The sequence below is a fragment of the Nerophis ophidion genome, linkage group LG01 (assembly GCF_033978795.1).
Source record: "Nerophis ophidion isolate RoL-2023_Sa linkage group LG01, RoL_Noph_v1.0, whole genome shotgun sequence".
Classification (NCBI taxonomy): domain Eukaryota; kingdom Metazoa; phylum Chordata; class Actinopteri; order Syngnathiformes; family Syngnathidae; genus Nerophis; species Nerophis ophidion.
In genome coordinates, this window is record NC_084611.1 from 74,621,707 (window position 1) to 74,635,653 (window position 13,947).

Sequence of the window (13,947 nt, forward strand, 5' to 3'; positions counted from 1 at the left end):
TCTGACTTTCTGTACTTATGCACACGATTCTGTTATTTAAGGCCACAGCTGTACTTTAGCGCTGTGGTAACACTGCCACTTTTCTTCGAAGCTATGATTGCTACAGTTTGCCTAATCATGAAAAAGGCTATTTTTATTTATCTATTTACAGACAGACATAGTTTTCTATTTTATTACTGTTTATTTTGTTGATTTCACATTCCGTTCTGCAAAAAGGTCATCTCTAGAAGCGCACAGCTTATGGACAGGGACCCACAGTTAAAATATACATCATCATACAAAATACAATACAATACATTTCAAAATCTACCCACCAATTACCCATTTACAATTTAATTTATTGATAAAAAAAGGAATCTTTAAATCCACCAAATCAGTCTCAATGACCTATTATTTAAATGTGTTTAAAAGGTTGCATCTTAAAGATCTACAATAATCTCATCATACAAACAGAGGTCAAGACCAAAATTATGCGACTAATGTGACTTCCTCAACCATATTTAATCAAACCTTTAAAGCACGTGAGTTTTCCGTATTGTATTATTGCATAATCATGCGACAATAACCTATAAATAAGATTAAAGATTATTATTAAACCTGCTCAGTGGCCTGCCTAGTGGTTAAAGCAGGGGTCGGGAACCTTTTTGGCGGAGAGAGCCATGAAAGCCAAATATTTTAAAATGTATTTCCGTGAGAGCCATAACATATTTTTTTAATATTGAATACAACTAAATGCGTACATTTTTAAGTACGAGCAACATTTTTAGAATACAATAGGTCTCTTATTCTTTTTGATGACATTGTTATTCTGAAGCTAACCAACAATAAATAAAATACTTCTTACCCTTAATGCGACTTTTTGAACAGGTGCGGTAGAAAAACGGATGGATGGATTAAAATGCATGAGAATGTTTTATATTTTGAACGTTATTTTTAACACTTTGATTACCAGCGGAATTATTCATTACGTGTTAAGCAATGTTGGCTAAGATTTATCTGAGAGCCAGATGCAGTCATCAAAAGAGCCAGATCTGGCTCAAGAGCCATGGGTTCCCTAACCTTGGGTTGGAGTGTCCGCCCTGAGACTGGAAGGTCGTGAGTTCAAACCCTGGCTTGAGTCATACCAAACTATAAAAATGGGAGCCATTGCCTTCCTGCTTGGCACTCAGCATCAAGGGTTGGAGCTGGGGGTTGAATCACCAAATGATTCCCGAGCGCGGCCACCACTGCTACTCACTGCTTCCCTCACCTCCCGGGGGGTGTACATGGGGATGGGTCCAATGCAGAGGATAATTTCACCACACCCACTGTGTGTGTGACTATTGTTGGGACTTTTAACTTTAACTTTAAATAAACAAATATGTGCCATAATAATTCAACTGTACACTAAGGAGGTACCTTAATATGTAGCCCTTGCTTATGCAAATCAAGCAGTGTGCAGTAAAAATACTCATAAATATATTTAATGTTGTTGTTTTTCTCACAATAGCAGCGCTGGCTTAAATTGTTCTCCAAATGTACAACTGACCCAGTTCTCACACACATACACACACTGACACACACACACAGGTGTTGTAAAAAGAGCCGAAGCCCAGCTGTCCTAATACCTCAGTCAAAGGCTATCCTCATCTGGGGATTTCCAATCAAGCAGTAATGCACACATGCTCTATTGCTCCTTCACTCTGCGAACGCACTTCCACACATTGCTGTCAGCTCCTTCCTGTTTTCGGAGACGTCTTAAGCGCGCCGGAACGGAAATGAGTGCTCCTGTTTTGTGTTTGGCTGCATTGTTCCCGGCCTCCTTTAACCGACGCCACACGTACGGCGAGTGGCGGCCAAATGGATGCATGTGTGGCACCACATACAGACTGGGAACTGAATCACTGGCATAGTCTAGTGGGCAACAATTAAATCTGCATTTTTCTGCACTTTGTCCTTCCGTCTAGTGTACATTTAAATATTCAACTTTACAAATAAAAACGTTTCCTCATTATCTTTTATTTATCTATTTTTTTTTATCATTCTAAACTGGCTTCTAGTATGTACTACTTGTCGGGGTCTGGATGTTGGATTTCACTAAGGCTTTTGCGGGTGGGCGTTGCTTGGGCTTATTTCGACTTCCGGATGCGCATGTCCTGTGGTCTGGTGTTTTGGTGCTTTGGTGTTATGTATTGAATGGGGAGTAGTGACGGCACAGTTCCACAAGGGGGTGATGTTGCTCTATGTCGTATTGTATATATGCAAAATATATATAATAATACACGATACTAAATATGTATAAACTTTATTTTTATTGAATTTATTAAATTGTAACACCCAAATAAGTTTTTCAACTTGTTAATCAACTCATGGTAAACTAGGCTAGAGAATGGAGTGTGACCAAAATCCAAGAGTGTGTGGTGTTAGACCAGGTGTGGGTAATTACTTGAGTGTTTTACCTAGTGTTGACTCGATTGATAGATCGATTGATTGATTGAAACTTTTATTACTAGATTGCACAGTACAGTACATATTCCGTACAACTGGTAACACCCGAATAAGTTTTTCAACTTGTTTAAGTCGGGGTCCACGTAAATCAATTCATGGTAACTCGAGAGGAGAAACAAGTCATGAAGGCAGACCGTGGGGCAGGCAGATGGTCAGGGCGAATGGCGATGCATAGGAGTTCATAGGAGCAAGGGTCGAGGATCGATGCGAAGAAAACTATGGCTGACGAGATGCACAGCTCGTTAATGCGGGGACGAAGGCAGACTGCTGGGGAGGATGACAAGGAAGAACAATTAAACACGGAGGGCAAACACAGAGAGAGAGAGAGAGAGAGAGAGAGAGAGAGAGTGAGAGAGCGAGCGAGCATAAAGCTGGGTAGTCAGCTTACTGTACCCAACAGAAGATTAAGTTCCGGCAAGGATTCTTTGGTCCACTGGTCTTTATACATGTGCGCTGATTGCTGATCGCCCACAGGCTTGCCGGTATGTGGGCGTGATGCAGCCAACGCGAGCAGGGGCGTGTCTCGGCGCGCTGCCAACTGAGGTGGCCGCAGACCCAGATGCCGGAGAAAAGCGGGTTCGAGCCCATGCTATGACAGCACCCCCCCCTCCCCCCGCACCCTTCCCCTCCTTATAGACATATTCCAGGTGTCTTAGGACTGAAAGCAGAACAACGAGATCAAGAGACAAGGGAGGGCGGAGGGGGGAACTGGTGGTGGGTCGTCGGCCCAAGTGTCCCTGAAACCATTGGGCACAACTCTGGTGGCGGCGGTGGGTAGACAGCGAGTCAGATGACCAAGGAACGGCCACCTTTTCGGCTGTCGGGAAGGCAGACGCGAGTGGCGCCATAACCACAGCAGCCCACGAGTTCCACGCCCATGTCCTGGGCGTCGCTGCTGTTGGCACAAAAGCGTCCATACACTGGGAACAGATAAATGCGGTTAAATTCCCGACGATTAGTATTATTTTAAATTAAACTGATCAAAAAACTCGGTTAATTGCACTTTGTTAAACTCCCGGACCAACTATCGCTAACTTGCTAGCTAGCTTAAATGCTAACATGAATGCAAGAAAAACGTGCATCTTTCCCCATTGAGAAACGACTTACCCCAATCTAAACTTTTGCAAACACATTGCCGTCTAAACAACTAAGTTATTCAATTGTTTGCATTTAACCTACAAGTTGTGCTTTTTTAGGACAGAGTGATCATCACACAGATGTGTTTTTAACAACTTTATTAACACGGACTGAGGTGCGAACCACAGGAAAGTGAACTTGCGTGATGTCATATAAATCGAAAGTGAAGCAAAGTGAACAACATTCAATTTGACGTTAGAAGTACAAAACCATTCTTTTGATTTTACTTTAGTTAAAATGGAAGAAGATGATCTATCCACTATCTATCTATCTATCTATCTATCTATCTATCTATCTATCTATCTATCTATCTATCTATCTATCTAACTGTCTATGTGTATATATATATATATATATATATATATATATATATATATATATATATATATATATATATATATATATATATGGGCTTCACGGTGGCAGAGGGGTTAGTGCGTCTGCCTCACAATACGAAGGTCCTGCAGTCCTGGGTTCAAATCCAGGCTCGGGATCTTTCTGTGTGGAGTTTGCATGTTCTCCCCGTGAATGCGTGGGTTCCCTCCGGGTACTCCGGCTTCCTCCCACTTCCAAAGACATGCACCTGGGGATAGGTAGATTGGCAACACTAAATTGGCCCTAGTGTGTGAATGTGAGTGAGAATGTTGTCTGTCTATCTGTGTTGGCCCTGCGATGAAGTGGCGACTTGTCCAGGGTGTACCCCGCCTTCCGCCCGATTGTAGCTGAGATAGGCGCCAGCGACCCCGAAAGGGAATAAGCGGTAGAAAATGGATGGATGGATATATATATATATATATATATATATATATATATATATATGTATATATAATTTGTATATGAAGAACAATGTGTAATCAACAATCTAATATAAATATATATATATATATATGTGTGTGTATGTATGTATGTATTTTATATATGTGTGTGTGTCTGTATGTATGTATGTATTTTTATATATATATGTATATATATATATATATGTACATGTATATATATATATGTATGTATATACATGTATGTATGTATATGTATGTATGTATGTGTGTGTGTATATATATATGTATATGTATGTATATATATATATATATATGTATATATATGTATGTATGTATATATATATGTATATATATATATGTATGTATATATATATATATGTATATATATATATGTATGTACATATATATATATATATATATATATATATATATATATATATATATATATATGTATATATATATATATGTATATATATATATATATATATATATATATATATATATATATATATATATATATATATATATATATATATATATATATATATACTTACATCCCTATCTAATGACCTTAAATGCATGTTGGATAATGACCTCAAACATATTGCAGTTATTTTTACATCAAAATGTATCAGATTTTTCTCAGGTGACATCACATGCTACTTGTTGCCTGGCAGAGTTCATCGTATTTAGGGTGGCAGCTGTCAATCATTTTAGTAATTGAATACTTTATTAGTTTGTTAAATGAAATGAGTAATTGGATAATACACACATATTTACGTGCATTTTTACAAAAATGGTTAAAAGAAAAAAAAGTTCTGATTTCCATTACTTTTTTTCTAATAAATACACATCTTTAATATTGAAATTCCGCTTTTATCATATGTTTCATTATAAAAATGTTAAAGAATAAATATATTTGCTGTTCACTGCACCACAGATCACAGCACACACACACACACACACACACCACTCATCTCATGTGCTCTCCATTGCAGCGGTTTTGCGGTAACTATGTCCACATATTTAAAATTCCGGGCACTACATGTGGTCCGGATTTGATCACGTTTTTTTTCAGCAACTAGTCAAAGCAACATAATATAAATCAAATGTCTTTCAAATTCAAAATTAGTTGCTGCCCTAATCCTATTCAGTCTTTATGGGGAACAACCTTTTTGGGGATTTTTGTCTATATAATTAACAATCCTTATGAGAAACAAGAACATATGTCTTGTTGTAATGTGTGAATAAAGGTCTACTTACAACGGAGCCAATGGAAGCTATGATGTCATTATGATATATATGAAACCCAATAAATAGCCATCCAAAAAGTTCCAACAATATTTCGTTTAAATTTTGTGACCTGAATATTAACCAAGTTTTAGGAATATTGTTATTATCAGCGCTAATGTTAGGGACCTACATTCAGCGGCAACTTCCTTATGCTGCTGTAATGACATCATCAGTTGGTGAGCTGCGGTCTAGCCTCGGAGCTCGTGAAAGTTTATTCTCGTTTATAATTCATGCCTCTCACCTGGATAGTAAAATAATGTGGACATAAACTGAAAAGTTGGTTGGAGATAGAATGCATAAAAAAATAGTTTGTCTTACATACTGTAAGGATTGTGAATAATGGGAAAAATTCCCCCCCAAAAAAAGCATTTCCCCTTTGACCGACTCATAGGTAAAGAAAAAAAAAGGCACTTATTTTCTGAAGAAAATCGACGACCGTCATGAATAATGGCAACATTTTCTTCATGGAACTGATTCAGTTTACCTATAATATTCCATTACTTGCAGGGTCGCCGCTGGTCCGAGTTATTAGCCCTGAGCATATTTTACTGCGATTACTGATTAGTGACTCACAATAACATTGTGCAGTGATGCACAACATTCCGGGCAGTTCTTATTCATAGAAAAGCATGAACACTGTCTGTGTGTGGTTTTTTTTTTGTCATCCACAGAAAAAAAAGAGAAGACAAACTTATTGTCAGGCCCTCAAGGGCATTTTTTTTTCTTTTTAAAGTAAGCAATCTATTTTTAAGCTGTTGTTTCTCCTCGTCATCATCACCTCCCCACGCATTCTCAAAGAAAGGAAGTGTTGTATACGTGTCACCACCTGCATGTGAACGCTGTCAAGTGTATGCGTGGTGTGTGTGTGGTCATACTGCAGCTTTGCATGCATGTACAGTACTGTATTTATGAGAGTGTGTTGGTATATGCATGTATTATATAGCCAGTGTTTTTAGCAGTTTTATAAGGTCGACATACTTTGTAACACATCCATCCATCCATTTTCTACCGCTTATTCCCTTTTGGGGTCGCGGGGGGCGCTGGTGCCTATCTCAGCTACAATCGGGCGGAAGGCGGTGTACACCCTGGACAAGTCGCCACCTCATCGCAGGGCCAACACAGATAGACAGCATTCACACTCACATTCACACACTAGGGCCAATTTAGTGTTGCCAATCACACAGTCTACGTTAAAACAGTTATTTTTGTGAAGTTCAGACTTTAATGTGTTAAAATTCAGACTATTTTTTACAAAAATTCCAACACTGTCCTAACTTCTTAGAAAATATTTTTTTAAACTTTTTGTCTTGCCTATTTCATGGGAAATCATATGATAGGGTTGTGATTCTTTGGGCGTATAACGATTTGATCCAATTCTCATTGCTGGGGTGACAATTTGATTACGAATTGTTTCTCGATTCAACACAATTTTCGATTTAAACTGATTTGGATTAATAATGACAACGAAACTTTTTTTTAAAAATAGGTTAGAATTTAGAAAATCTCTTTCTGGTTGCATGGAGATGGCCTGAAATGTATTTAAAAAATGGGATTCTCATTAAAAATAATACTATTTTCTTTTCTTTTTTCAATATGTTTTTCTTAATTTATTTTGGAAAATTATGAGTCGATATGCATAAGAATCGCGATTCAATTGCAAATCGATTGTTTGTGTACCCCGATCCAATGATACAATTGTGATAAATTTAATAAATTATAATTTTATATGTGAAGTATATTTATATTACGCTTTTTGTCTCGTGACTCAAAGCACTTTACATAGTGAAACCTACTATCTACTCTTACCAGTGTGGGTGGCACTAGGAGCAAAATTGGTAAAGTGTCTTGCTCTAGGACACAACGGCATTGAGTCGGATTGCGGAAGCAGGGATCGAACTTTTAATCCTAAAGTTGCTTGCATGGCCGATCTACCAACCAAGCCACGCCACCCCATATATATATATACACACACATATATATTTTATATATATATATATATGTATATATATATATATATTGTGAAGAAGAAGCTGAAAGACACCAGGCCCAATAATGCAAATGAGCTAAAGGCCGCTATTGAAGCATCCTGGGCATCCATAACACCTCAGCAATGCCACAGGCCGATTGCCTCCATGCCACGCCGTATTGATGCAGTAATCCGTGCAAAAGGATTCCCAACCAAGTACTGAGTGCATTAATTGACATTTCCAAATGTTTGATTTTGTTTTGCTGTTATAAATCTTTTTTTTTTACTTGGTCTGAGGAAAAAAATAAAAAATAAAATAAAAATACTTGGTCTGAGGACTCCTCTCTGAGCTGCAACCTTATCGTGGTAGAGGAGTTTGCGTGTCCCAATGATCCTAGGAGCTATGTTGTCCGGGGGCATAAACCCCCCTGGTAGGGTCTCCCAAGGCAAACAGGTTCTAGGTGAGGGATCAGACAAAGAGAAGCTCGAAGACCTTTATGAAGAAGAAAAAGCATGGACCCAGATTTCCCTCGCCCGGACGCGGGTCACCGGGGCCCCCCTCTGGAGCCAGGCCCGGAGGTGGGGCACGATGGCGAGCGGCTGGTGGCCGGGCCTGTTCCCATGGGGCCCGGCCGGGCACAGCCCGAAGAGGCAACGTGTGTCACCCCTCCAATGGGCTCACCACCCATAGCAGGGGCCATAGAGGTCGGGTGCAATGTGAGCTGGGCGGAAGCCGAAGGCAGGGCACTTGGCGGTCCGATCCTCGGCTACAGAAGCTAGCTCTTGGGACGTGGAACGTCACGTCACTGGGGGGGAAAGAGCCTGAGCTAGTGCGCGAAGTCGAGAAATTCCGGCTGGATATAGTCGGACTCACTTCGACGCACAGCAAGGGCTCTGGAACCACTTCTCTCGAGAGGGATTGGACCCTCTTCCACTCTGGCGTTGCCGGCAGTGAAAGGCGACGGGCTGGGGTGGCAATTCTTGTTTCCCCCCGGCTCAAAGCCTGTACGTTGGAGTTCAACCCAGTGGACGAAAGGGTAGCCTCCCTCCGCCTTCGTGTGGGGGGACGGGTCCTGACTGTTGTTTGTGCTTACGCACCAAACAGCAGTTCAGAGTACCCACCCTTTTTGGGAACACTCGAGGGAGTACTGGAAAGTGCTCCCCGGGTGATTCCCTTGTCCTACTGGGAGACTTCAACGCTCACGTTGGCAACGACAGTGAAACCTGGAGAGACGTGATTAGGAAGAATGGCCGCCCGGATCTGAACCCGAGTGGTGTTTTGTTATTGGACTTTTGCGCTCGTCACAGTTTGTCCATAACAAACACCATGTTCAAACATAAGGGTGTCCATATGTGCACTTGGCACCAGGACACCCTAGGCCGCAGTTCCATGATCGACTTTGTAGTTGTGTCATCGGATTTGCGGCCTTATGTTTTGGACACTCGGGTGAAGAGCGGGGCGGAGCTTTCTACCGATCACCACCTGGTGGTGAGTTGGCTGCGTGGTGGGGGGAGGATGCCGGACAGACCTGGCAGGCCCAAACGCATTGTGAGGGTCTGCTGGGAACGTCTGGCAGAGTGTCCTGTCAGACAAAGTTTCAATTCCCACCTCCGGAAGAACTTTGAACATGTCACGAGGGAGGTGCTGGACATTGAGTCCGAGTCGACCCTGTTCCGCACCTTTATTGTCGAGGCGGCAGATCGGAGCTGTGGCCGCAAGGTAGTTGGTGCCTGTCAGGGCGGCAATCCTAAAACCCCTTGGTGGACACCAGCGGTGAGGGATGCCGTCAAGCTGAAGAAAGAGTCCTATCGGGTCCTTTTGGCTCATAGGACTCCGGAGGCAGTGGACAGGTACCGACAGGTGTGCAGCTTCAGCGGTCGCGGAGGCAAAAACTCGGACATGGGAGGAGTTCGGGGAAGCCATGGAAAACGACTTCCGGACGGCTTTGAAGCGATTCTGGACCAACATCCGCCGCCTCAGGAAGGGCAAGCAGTGCACTATCAACACCGTGTATGGTGCGGATGGTGTTCTGCTGACCTCAACTGCGGATGTTGTGGATAGGTGGAAGGAATACTTCGAAGACCTGCTCAATCCCACCAACACGTCTTCCTATGAGGAAGCAGTGCCTGGGGAATCTGTGGTGGACTCTCCTATTTCTGGGGCTGAGGTCGCTGAGGTAGTTAAAAAGCTCCTCGGTGGCAAGGCCCCAGGGGTGGACGAGATCCGCCCTGAGTTCCTTAAGGCTCTGGATGCTGTGGGGCTGTCTTGGTTGACAAGACTTTGCAGCATTGCGTGGACATCGGGGGCGGTACCTCTGGATTGGCAGACTGGGGTGGTGGTTCCTCTCTTTAAGAAGGGGGACTGGAGGGTGTGTTCCAACTATCGTGGGATCACACTCCTCAGCCTTCCTGGTAAGGTTTATTCAGGTGTACTGGAGAGGAGGCTACGCCGGATAGTCGAACCTTGGATTCAGGAGGAACAGTGTGGTTTTTGTCCTGGTCGTGGAACTGTGGACCAGCTCTATACTCTCGGCAGGGTTCTTGAGGGTGCATGGGAGTTTGCCCAACCAGTCTACATGTGCTTTGTGGATTTGGAGAAGGCGTTCGACCGTGTCCCTCGGGAAGTCCTGTGGGGAGTGCTCAGAGAGTATGGGGTATCGGACTGTCTTATTGTGGCGGTTCGTTCCCTGTACGATCAGTGCCAGAGCTTGGTCCGCATTGCCGGCAGTAAGTCGAACACATTTCCAGTGAGGGTTGGACTCCGCCAAGGCTGTCCTTTGTCACCGATTCTGTTCATAACTTTTATGGACAGAATTTCTAGGCGCAGTCAAGGCGTTGAGGGGTTCCGGTTTGGTAACCGCAGGATTAGGTATTTGCTTTTTGCAGATGATGTGGTCCTGATGGCTTCATCTGACCGGGATCTTCAGCTCTCGCTGGATCGGTTCGCAGTCGAGTGTGAAGCGACCGGAATGAGAATCAGCACCTCCAAGTCCGAGTCCATGGTTCTCGCCCGGAAAAGGGTGGAATGCCATCTCCGGGTTGGGGAGGAGACCCTGCCCCAAGTGGAGGAGTTCAAGTACCTAGGAGTTTTGTTCACGAGTGAGGGAAGAGTGGATCGTGAGATCGATAGGCGGATCGGTGCGGCGTCTTCAGTAATGCGGACGTTGTACCGATCCATTGTGGTGAAGAAGGAGCTGAGCCGGAAGGCAAGCTCTCAATTTACCGGTCGATCTATGTTCCCATCCTCACCTATGGTCATGAGCTTTGGGTCATGACCGAAAGGATAAGATCACGGGTACAAGCGGCCGAAATGAGTTTCCTCCGCCGTGTGGCGGGGCTCTCCCTTAGAGATAGGGTGAGAAGCTCTGCCATCCGGGAGGAACTCAAAGTAAAGCCGCTGCTCCTTCACATCGAGAGGAGCCAGATGAGGTGGTTCGGGCATCTGGTCAGGATGCCACCCGAACGCCTCCCTAGGGAGGTGTTTAGGGCACGTCCAACTGGTAGGAGGCCACGGGGAAGACCCAGGACACGTTGGGAAGACTATGTCTCCCGGCTGGCCTGGGAACGCCTCGGGATCCCCCGGGAAGAGCTAGACGAAGTGGCTGGGGAGAGGGAAGTCTGGGTTTCCCTGCTTAGGCTGTTGCCCCCGCGACCCGACCTCGGATAAGCGGAAGATGATGGATGGATGGATGGTCTGAGGAAATATTCTATTTTTTTGAGATAGGATTTTTGAGTTTTCTTAAGCTGTATGCCATAATCAGCAATATTAAAATAATAAAAGGCTTGCAATATTTCAGTTGATGTGTAATGAATCCAGAATGTATGACATTTTCATGTTTTTAGTTGCATTACAGAAAATAAATGACTTTATCACAATATTCTAATTTTCTGAGACAGTCCTATATATATATATATATATATATATATATATATATATATATATATATATATATATATATAATTGTTATTTATTTAAATATTTATATACAGTACAGGCCAAAAGTTTGGACGCACCTCATTCACAACACAATTGATGGTCCCAACCCCATTGATAAAGCAAGACATTCCACTAATAAACCCTTACAAGGCACACCCGTGAAGTGAAAACCATTTCAGGTGACTCCCTCTTTAAGCTCATCGAGAGAATGCCAAGAGTGTGCAAAGCCGTAATCAGCACATAGGGTGGCTATTTTAAAGAAAATTTGAACATGTTTTCAGTTATTTTCACTTTTTTTAAGTACATGACTACACATGGGGGGGGGGGGTTGCCCACATCTGAGGTCCTCTCCAAGGTTTTTCATAGTCAGCATTGTCACTGGCGTCCCACTGGATATGAATTCTCCCTGCCCACTGGGTGTGAGTTTTCCTTGCCCTTTTGTGGGTTCTTCCGAGGATGTTGTAGTCGTAATGATTTGTGCAGTCCTTTGAGACATTTGTGATTTGGGGCTATATAAATAAACATTGATTGATGTGTTCATTCATAGTCATGGAAATAAAGAAAACGCATTGAATGAGAAGGTGTGTCCAAACTTTTGGCCTGTACTGTATATATATATATATATATATATAATGAAACATTTTTTTCTTATATTATTTTCAGAATTGTACAACTTTATTCCTTCTGACTTACCACTTTTTTTTGTAATACTTCAACCTGATTGTTATTAAAAAAAGTACATTTTTATCATAATATTCAGTTTTTTTTCTTTAAATTGTGATTTAATTGTTATTTAAGTCCCACTTGCTCTCTCACCGTGTTGTGACATTTTTCTTGTACAATTACATGTTTTCAATGTTGCAACTCTATTCTGCTATTACAAGTTTTTGTGTATTACATCTTTATTGTACTCTTCTAAAAATGATGACTTTTTATTTGTACTATTGCGACTTTCTGCTTGTATGTTGCCATTTCATTCTTGTTGCTTGACCTTTTTCCATAGTATTACTATATTTTTCCCTGAGGGCTCAAATACTGTGAAAGACAAAAGGGGGCAAAAGTGGCAGTGAATTATTTGGTACGACACTGCACAAAGCAGTAAGCAGAACGAGAGTTGGTGAAAGACAAAAACACACCAGAAGATTTTGGAGGCTGGCGGAAGCTTGTGGTCACTGTCAAGCTGCTGAGGCAGCGCTGGCAACTCACTGCTGCTTTTTTTTACTGGGATCAAGGCTGAATCCATCACGCTTATTTAACCCTTTCAATGTCCACACGAGGCCGATAAACTGACACGCCATAAATGTTTGTTTGTTCGAGCAAAAAAAAAAAGGATTATAGATCTTATTATATTTGGAGGGTAAAATAGCACTCGTGGGACGCTATGTGGGCGATAAGGACTAAGTTAATCCTTTCATGCAAATGAGCACATTTAGGCGGATAGTGTGGGAACCAACAGTATCTAAGCAAGTCATTCACACCTGCACATAACCTCAACCTTTCACTCATTTCCCAGTTCTGTCACACACGTGTTGACTACAGCATTATTAGCACTGTGGAGTGTGTGGACCTCTCTAACATTTTTAGGGTGAGTTTATTCATTTTTACCTTTACCAACTATGAGACTTTATTTTGCTCGCTCGTCTTTTGTTTGTCAGTATACGTTATTGGACAAAATCAACCTAGTCAGTTTCCACAGAGCTATGTAGATTTGTGGAAAACGGGCCAAAGACGAAACCACAAAAGATAAAGAAATGCGTTTTTAGTCTTTTTATGTATTTGTGGCAAGTTGGGCAGTGAGCCAACCGAATCCAGCAGATGGGGCTGTGCTTAAAAAAAAAAAAGAAACCTGACAGTTTCTCAAACGGCTGTTAGAAAAGACAGACGATGGACAGATAATTCTTCATCTAGCTATCTAGTCAACATTTTTGGATGTATCGTCTATTCAGCAATATCATTTTATAACTTTATAGCCGCTGGATGACTTCAGGGGCTGATAAAACAACTTAAATTGTTGCGTTTTGGTGCCTGCCGGCATTTTTTTTCATGATTTTAATTTTTTCATTTAGGAAATATATTATTATAATATATCTCTTAATGCACCTGGGGATAGGTTGATTGGCAACACTAAATTGGCCCTAGTGTGTGAATGTTGTCTGTCTATCTGTGTTGGCCTTCCGATGAGGTGGCGACTTGTCCAGGGTGTACACCGCCTTCCTCCCGAATGCAGCTGAGATAAGCTCCAGCACCCCCCGCGATCTCTTAATACAAAAAGATGTCTTTTATAAAGTATGTTCTTGTGTTTGGATCATTCCAGACGAATGTGCATCAGCACACTCTAAAATTCGGTTGTC

General features: G+C 42.1%; 1 protein-coding gene across 2 annotated transcripts in view; it reads left to right on the forward strand.

Moving 5' to 3' along the window:
• LOC133559409 (phosphoinositide 3-kinase regulatory subunit 6) overlaps positions 1–13,947 on the forward strand; it is a 76,565-nt gene that overhangs the window by 19,068 nt on the left and 43,550 nt on the right. The window contains exon 1 of one of the 2 annotated variants that reach the window (XM_061911155.1): positions 13,063–13,181. The exons of the other annotated variant lie outside the window; for it this stretch is intronic. The gene's annotated coding sequence lies outside the window, so the exon portion shown is untranslated. Of the gene's footprint in view, positions 1–13,062; positions 13,182–13,947 lie in introns of those variants that run through there. 2 annotated transcript variants of the gene reach the window in all.